This window comes from Dermacentor silvarum, chromosome 11 (genome assembly GCF_013339745.2).
Source record: "Dermacentor silvarum isolate Dsil-2018 chromosome 11, BIME_Dsil_1.4, whole genome shotgun sequence".
Classification (NCBI taxonomy): domain Eukaryota; kingdom Metazoa; phylum Arthropoda; class Arachnida; order Ixodida; family Ixodidae; genus Dermacentor; species Dermacentor silvarum.
The window spans coordinates 60,359,604-60,367,595 of record NC_051164.1 but is presented as its reverse complement, the minus strand read 5'-3'; the positions used below and the strand labels follow the sequence as shown (position 1 = coordinate 60,367,595).

The following is a 7,992-nucleotide window of genomic DNA, read 5'->3' as shown; positions in this document are numbered from 1 at the left end:
GTTGTTTCAAATGCCAAATATTTAGCCACAGCTAGAAAAACTGCCGAGGCAGGCTAACTTGTGCGAAATGCAGTGCTAATGACCATCCTGCTGAAACTTACCAGAATACTCTACACTGTGTAAACTGCAATGGCGAGGACCCCGCGTACTGGCGGTCGTGCCCTACCTGGAAAAAAGAGAAAGAAATAGTCACTGTTAAGGTCAAAGAAAACGTATCATTCAAGGAAGCACGAAGGCGGGTGTCGTGCCTGCCCAATGGCACCTATGCCGAAGTGGCGCACCTGGGGGGAGCGCCACAACGGCCTCCTGCGCCCCTCCGGCTCACACATGGTGCGGCGGTGGTCGTGCAATCTGTCCCCCCTGCGGTAGCAGCCCCAACTGCTCCGCTCAACTCAAAGAAGGACCAGCAGGTCGCCAAGCTTGCAGCCTTCAAGGCCCCTGCTTCTGCAGCACGGCCTGACGGATGTGCTAACGTGCCCCGAGGGCGAGCTTCCAGCGCCTCTGACGAGGCCATGGATACAAGAGCTAGCACTTCGGTGGCATCGTCACCAAGAGCGCGGCGCGATTCTTCTGATCGTGCCAAAAAAGAAAAACCAAAAATTACAGGTCCAGGGAAGGATTCTACAGCCTAGGTGGCTAGGTTAGAAGTCCTTGCTTCACACATACGTTATTTCTCGCTAGTAACAGACCTTTATTTTTCTACCAATTCCACTTAAAATGGCGTCAAGTGGGATTATGTCTTGGAATTGTAGAGGACTCATAAAAAAACCTGGATGATGTCTACGAACTACTAGATGAGCACAGGCCAACAGTCCTGTGCCTACAAGAGACCCTCCAAACATTCAAATATCCTAACCCAGTTCAGTGTATTCAGAAAGGATAGAAATACAGGAAGCCAAATGCGGGAGGAGGGGCAATAACTGTGCAAAAATCTGTTGCATCTAAGCATTTAAAACTGACGTCTGATCTCGCAGTCGTAGCGGCTAGAGTGATGATGATGCTGAGGCTGATTACTGTATGCTCCATTTACATTCCTCCTGACTACCGCCTGAATAGTGCTGATTTCATAGCAATGATAAACCAACTACCTGAACCGTACGTTTTAATGGGAGTTTTAACGCACATCATCTGCTTTGGGGTTCACCATACCATAATGCTCGTGGATGTCTCATTGAGAAATTTTTACTCACCTCTGCAGATTACCTTTTAAACAAAAAGAAGCCCACATATTTTAGCCAAGCTCACAGAAGTTTTTCATCTATTGATTTAGCGATATGCTCCCCGATTTTATTTTCTTCTTTTACGTGGACGGTCATTGAAAACCCGTACGGAAGTGACCACTTCCCTGTTGTGCTGCAAGAAGACGATTCCTCGCAACCACCCTTGCCTAGTATCCCACGATAGAAACTTGCATCGGCCAACTGGGAACAATTTCGCAATCTCACAAAAATATCACGCAATTATCGAGATAGTTTAAGCATTGATGACGCTGCAGCGTATTTTACTGACCCTATAATAGAAGCTGCCTCACAGAGCATACCACAGACAAGTGGCGGTGTAAACAAAAGACGCGTGCCATGGTGGAACGAGGAGTGTAGTCGAGTGCAGAATAACCAGAACAAGGCGTGGGGGCGGTTCCGCCGGTATCCAACTGCTGATAAAGTCGCGTAGTAGACGCACTAGACGAACGGCAAAAAGAGAAAGCTGGGAGAGTTTTTTGAGTGGCATAAATTCATATACTGATGAAGCAAAGGTTTGGAATAGGTTGAGAAGAATAAAAGGTCAGAATATAGGTTCACTGCCCGTGGCCAACGACCAGGGGAAAAGCTGGGAAGACCAGGCAAACGCTATCGGCGCACACTTCCAACACATATCAAGTTCCGCACATTACTCGAAGGAGTTCTTAAGATATAAATAAAATGCTGAGAAGAAACCACTGGACCGCAAATGCAGCCGTAGTGAACCATATAACCTTCCATTCACCGATGCTGAATTCAGAGCCGCATTAAACTCATGTCTGTACCTGGAGCTGACAGAATCCATTATGAAATGATAAAGAACATGCACCTGGAGGCACAATTCGTTCTTCTTTCTCTCTTCAATGGTATCTGGGCTACAGGAAACCTACCTTGTAGCTGGAAGCGAGCAATCGTAGTCCCAGTCCTCAAAGAAGGAAAGGAACTTTCTCTAGTAAACAGTTACAGGCCAATAGCTTTGACGAGCTGTCTAGGCCAGTTATTCAAAAAAATGGTAAATCGGCGTCTAATGCACTTACTAGAAAGCAATAAGCTCCTTGACCCATACCAGTGTGGCTTCAAGGACGGAAGATCGACAACTGACCATCTTGTGCGCCTTGAAGAAAACATAAGAGATGCAATCGTACAAAAGCAGTTTTTTCTTTCGGTGTTCCTGGATATGGAAAAAGCATACGATACCACATGGTGCTACGAAATTTTACGATATTTGTCGGCAATGGGCATCAGAGGCAACATGCTAAATGTCATTGAAAACTACCTGTCAGACCGCACCTTTCGTGTGAGAGTCGGTAATGCAATATCTAAGCAATTCATTCAAGAGACGGGCGCGCTTCAAGGGGGTGTTCTAAGCTGCACCCTGTTTATTGTTAAAATGAACTCCCTGCGTGCATCAATACCACCAGCAATATCATATTCAGTATATATAGATGATATACAGATTGATTACAAATCATGTAGCTTAGGGATGTGTGAGAGGCAGGTTCAGCTTGCACTGAGGAAACTGTGTACATGGGCCGATCACAATGGATTTAATTTTAATTCACAAAAGAGTACATGCATGTTATTCTCTAGGAAAAGTGGCATAGCTGTAGATCCAAATATACATCCAAGTGGACAGCAACTTGCAGTTAGTACGGAACACAAATTTTTAGGCATCATACTTGATACAAAATTAACATTCATTCCACATCTGAAGTATCTTAAAGGAAAGTGCCTCAAAGCAATGAAGATAATAAAGATTTTATCCCATACCACTTGGGGAAGCGACAGAAAGTGTCTTATGAACTTGTACAAAAGTCTCGTGAGATCTCGGCTAGATTATGGCGCGCCAATATACCAGTCGGCTACACACAGCGCGCTTAGAACACTTGACTCGGTACATCACTTGGGCATCCGTCTGGCAACTGGCGCATTTAGAACCTTTACGTCAAGGCAAATGAATGGTCACTACACCTGCAGAGGCCATACATTAGCTTTATCTACTTCTTAAAGACACAAGCTGATCCGGAACACCCTTGTAACCGTGTAGTAAATGACACGGCAACCGAAACCTTATTTGCACATCAGCCATCAGTGCAAAAGCCATTTTTTCTTCAAATAAGGCCACTCTTTAAAGACATGGATATTCCCTTACTGAGCACCACAGTAAATCTGCAGAATAGACGACCACCACCATGGGAGTGGCGATGCATAGACTGCGATACATCGTTCATTGATGTAACTAAACAAGGCCCACTACTTGTACACAGCCACTTCCTTGAACTACAGGCGAAGTACTCTTGCGTGGAATACTATACAGATGCGTCAAAGTCCGTAGCCGGTGTATCCTTATGCAGCCTTAGGCCCATCCTGCTCAATATATGGAGTGTTAAACAGGAACACAAGCATCTTTACAGCTGAAACGTACGCAATCATGTCTGCAGTCAAGCAAATTAGACAGATAAGCCTCAACAAGGCAATAATCTATAGAGACTCTTTGAGTGTTGTCAAAGCCCTAAGGTCTTTTCAGAAACACAAAAATCCAGTTCTCACAAATCTATACTCGTTGTTATGTGCAGCTTATGCATCCGGTCAGCACATTACCATATGTTGGGTGCCCGGCCATAGAGGCATCGAAGGCAATGAACTAGCTGACAAAAGTGCTGCCTCTGCTATCACCGAAAACCAGCAAACGACAACAAGCACCCCATATACTGACCTGAAACCTATGTTACGCACGAAATTGAGAATGCACTGGCAGAAGGGATGGGACGGGGAAATATCCAACAAGCTTCATGTGATTCAGCCGCAAATAAGTACTTCATTTGTTGAGAAAAAAGTAAGATGGAAAGATGTATTACTATGCAGATTGAGAATAGGGCACACGTGCGCAACCCACTCCTACCTCCTCACGGATGGTGATCCCCCTGTTTGTGAGAGGTGTGGCGAGACGTACACAGTACTTCACGTACTCATAGAGTGTAAACAAATGGAATGTGAAAGAATGAAGCATTTTAAGGAAATATGTAAATACTGCGTACCGATGCACCCATCCCTGTTTCTTGGCATCAAACCTCTGTTTACAGCAGAGTTATCGCGTTCCTAAAAGGTATTGGCTTCACCGGCGTGGTATACCGAAAAGAAGATTATATATAAGCCACCCTACAGGTTCACACTTCGTGTGAGTGTGGATGCTGGGAATAGGTGGCTTGGAATGTCTGCAATCTCTCAGCCCCTGCTGAAGCAGGAGTCATGGACTGAGGTTGCACGATAGGAATTAGTTTTCTTCCTCTGAGCACCTAGCCACAATCATATTTTAACTGAACTTTATTTATGCGCCACTCTTTAAATACTGTACTACATACCGGATGTATTTACTTCTTCGCACAACCATCATGCATTGACAATACCCACATGTCTACCGTTACCATTTGCAGCGTTCTCTAGTACAGTTCATGCAGGTATGTCTTCCGAAAGTATAGTGCAAATAATCGTACACTGGGTTGTATTTTTAACACTCTAAAGTAGTTAGATTCGTCATGGCGCTCTTTGGCCAAACTTGGCCCTTGCGCCAGAAAAACCCACAAATCATCGTCATCATCAAAACTACTCCCCGTGATCAAACCTTCATCCCTCCCGCCTACCCCTTCCTCCGAGTGGCTGACCGCCGCAACCACCCTTCACGACCAACAATTCCTTGCGGACTTCATCGGCCTATAGCGCTTCAGCACGCCGCAATCGACGCCCTGGACTGAGGGCGTCGATGCATTTTTTATCGCAGAATGAAGGGATTTCACTCTCTCTGTCTCTCTGAAGCACACAGACGTCTTAATGAATTGGCACGTTAGAATCAACTTATTCTCTAGTGCACTCTATTTCCTTTCAATTACCGATTCGGTGTGTTCCATTGGGTGTGTGCCGATTCTTGGCCAATCCTGCAGAATGGTAAAGTTTCACTGTGATACCAGGGGCGCGATCTTGTACTCGTTCCAAAATCGAACGGAGGCGGTCCGTTCTTTACGTCACGAAATAGGCGGTCCGCAATGTTCGCGAGAACCAGAGGAAGCAAACAGTCAATGAGCGAAGTGGAAGCCTGCGTCACGCTTTTGGCGTCTGCTTGGGGACCAACATATTTAGAAGCGTTTCCAACATATTTAGAAATATTTGACTATTATGACTGAGTGGTAAAATGTGTTGGTGTTGCTTTTCAAAGATTCAGTTTAGAAGGCGGAATGACTAAAACAAATTATTGCAGTTAATGTCTTGAAATGGCGCTAGGTGGTGTCGCAGTTTTGCGAAACGTTTAGCGGTGGCGCTAGCCACTACTCCGTTTCAAGCAAACGGCGCGACTTTTGAAGCGGTTGGTTCAGTCGAGCAGTTGCGTGCGGAGAGCCGTTCTTCATTCTATGGGAGAGCCATGCCGCGAAACGTCACAGCTTGCGCTCCCGTCAAGGGACCGCGTTTTTCTGAGGGCCAGCGGGAGACGGTGCTCGCTTTTATGGAGCAGCATCCCAAGTTGGCTTTAAGATCCAGCGAGCTAGGGCCGGGCTTCACCGCTGGCGACCGGCGACGGCTGTGGCAGCAGCTGGTCGACGGGCTGGGAGGAAGGGCCGGTAGTGAAAACAGTGGACCAATGGCAGGAGTGGTAGCGCAAGCAGGTCTACGAGGCCCGCCGCGACGCTACCGCAATTGCCCAAGAGCAAAGGTGAGCGACCGTCGAATGGTCTGGGCGATTTGTCCTTAGACATTGGTGTGTATTTTCAGCAGCACTGGAGGGGGCCGCTTACCCGGCTTCTGCGGCCGAGTACTGCACTTGACGGGGGACGGTCCGCTTGCGTGGCGTCCCCGACCTCCCCTACCAAGAGGTAAGCATACTGCCGCCGTAATATCATGGGTTCCTGAACGGTGCCGACTTAGAGTTTGCCATTATCTGCAAGTGGTACCTTTAGCGAAGCGCGACACTGTTGGTGAACAGGAAAAAAGGGTAGGAGAGAATGGAAAAGCAGGTAGGATAATCAACTAGAATCTCAGTTTGCGGCGCTTTCGGGAAAAGGGGTATTAAGTGGTAATCGCAGAAATTAAATTCCTTCAGGGAAGTGCACGAGGTTGGTAACGCATGGGACCATTAAGCACGCAATAATTGTAGATTATTTCCGCAGATGTGTAGTACGAAACTTGTAACATAGCCAGTGTAATGAATAGCCACGTAGTGATGGGACACGTTTATCACACTTGCCAGCAGGCTGACGTTCCCACTGCCACCATGGAGGTCGTCGTCGAGGCTATGGACGTGAGGAGCGCAGTGACACGTAAGCATCTGAGGAATGAGTGTTTGAATTATCGCAAAATGTGTGTGCAGTTCGTAAACCTTTAATGTGTTTACAGCGGCAGAGGATCCACCGGGCGGCGCATCGGACACGGAAAGGGTGGCCGCTGAACCTGGTAAGTTATTGATCCTCAAGCTGTTAGAGAAAATAAACTCTCGTATTTAATTAAACTAGCCCAATAATAACATGGCCATAGCCACTTTTATGCATACCATAAAATGCAGTGTAACTGTAGAAAATGGTGCATGCTTTCAGTGTTGCAGCGTCCTGTACGGCCACCACGTCGACAGCGACAGCGACGGGTGGACACCCTTACCACGATGTCGTCGCAGTGCACCCGCAACCTCGAACAGGGCGACTAGATGCTCCAGGTTGGTAGATCCTTTGGTGTCATTTTACATGGACATAAAGATTTTTATGCTCTGTTATCATAAGTGAATCATGAATCTGAAAAACAAACCAACTTGGGATGTAAACAAGAATATGCGCTGCATTAAGGGTTCGGTATCGTTTCTTGCCAACGATCAACCGCCGGGCAAAAAGTTGGTTAGGCCTGAAAAGGGCTGTTTGGTGGTAAGAGATGCATTTGAGTATATGACGGACGAGAGTAGTTCCAGTTGGTCTTTGTCTGTCCAAACGAAGAGGGCATAGCTTGTACACGACGCTTGACACTGCCAAAGGATGCCATCAGGCCAGTGGATCTTCAACAGAGAGGGAATTGTTGTGCACGCTGCAATTCTTGACAACAGCAGCTTCCAGCCATGAGCTGGTGGCGAGTAATCAGCAACTCATGCGAACAGTTCCACCACAATTATTCATTCCAGGCGCTGCATAGGGTTGAAGAATACACCACCCGCATCGCTGTCGCGGCAGAGAGGACGGCTGTCGCGGCAGAGGTGACCAGTGACCAGTCTTATCACGGAGTCTCGAATTAATGTTAAGTAGTCTCTATTACTGTTCGCGACCCTTAATTTCTTTGAATTACTCGTAATTATTCTTAGTTCCTTAGTAATCCACTTTAACATGCTTTAATAAAGGTGTCGCATGATGTCAATGTATTGGTCTTGGTAATTACCCTAATTACTTTTAATTAGTCCTTGGGACTCTAAATTACTCTTAATTACTTTTAGCTACTTGGTGTAAATTCACTTTTACATGCTTTATTGAACGGTAGAGTTGTAGTATGCCGCTTTACCCCGCAGGGGCGTCTGCGCAAGCAGGCGTTTGGTGTGTTGCGACACCACGGACCCGAGCACAGGGGGTTGGACCCTCCCGCGTCTAACCGTGCGCGGCTTAGCCGTGTCCGGGAAAAGGGGGATCCTGGAGGTTGAGCCGAAGCCGGGTGTTTGGACCATTATGGCCCCCCGGCGGAGGCAACACACCTCTTTGGCCTCGGCTTCACGTAGACGGAACCCCCGGACTGACCCACC

At 47.0% G+C, this 7,992-nt stretch overlaps 1 long non-coding RNA gene across 1 annotated transcript; it reads left to right on the top strand.

Moving 5' to 3' along the window:
• The first annotated feature begins 5,359 nt into the window (after positions 1-5,359).
• Positions 5,360-6,927, top strand: LOC125941470 (uncharacterized). The gene is made up of 3 exons (XR_007464353.1): positions 5,360-6,100; positions 6,475-6,544; positions 6,621-6,927. It is a non-coding gene; the product is annotated as an uncharacterized LOC125941470 (long non-coding RNA).
• Positions 6,928-7,992: the final 1,065 nt, after the last annotated feature.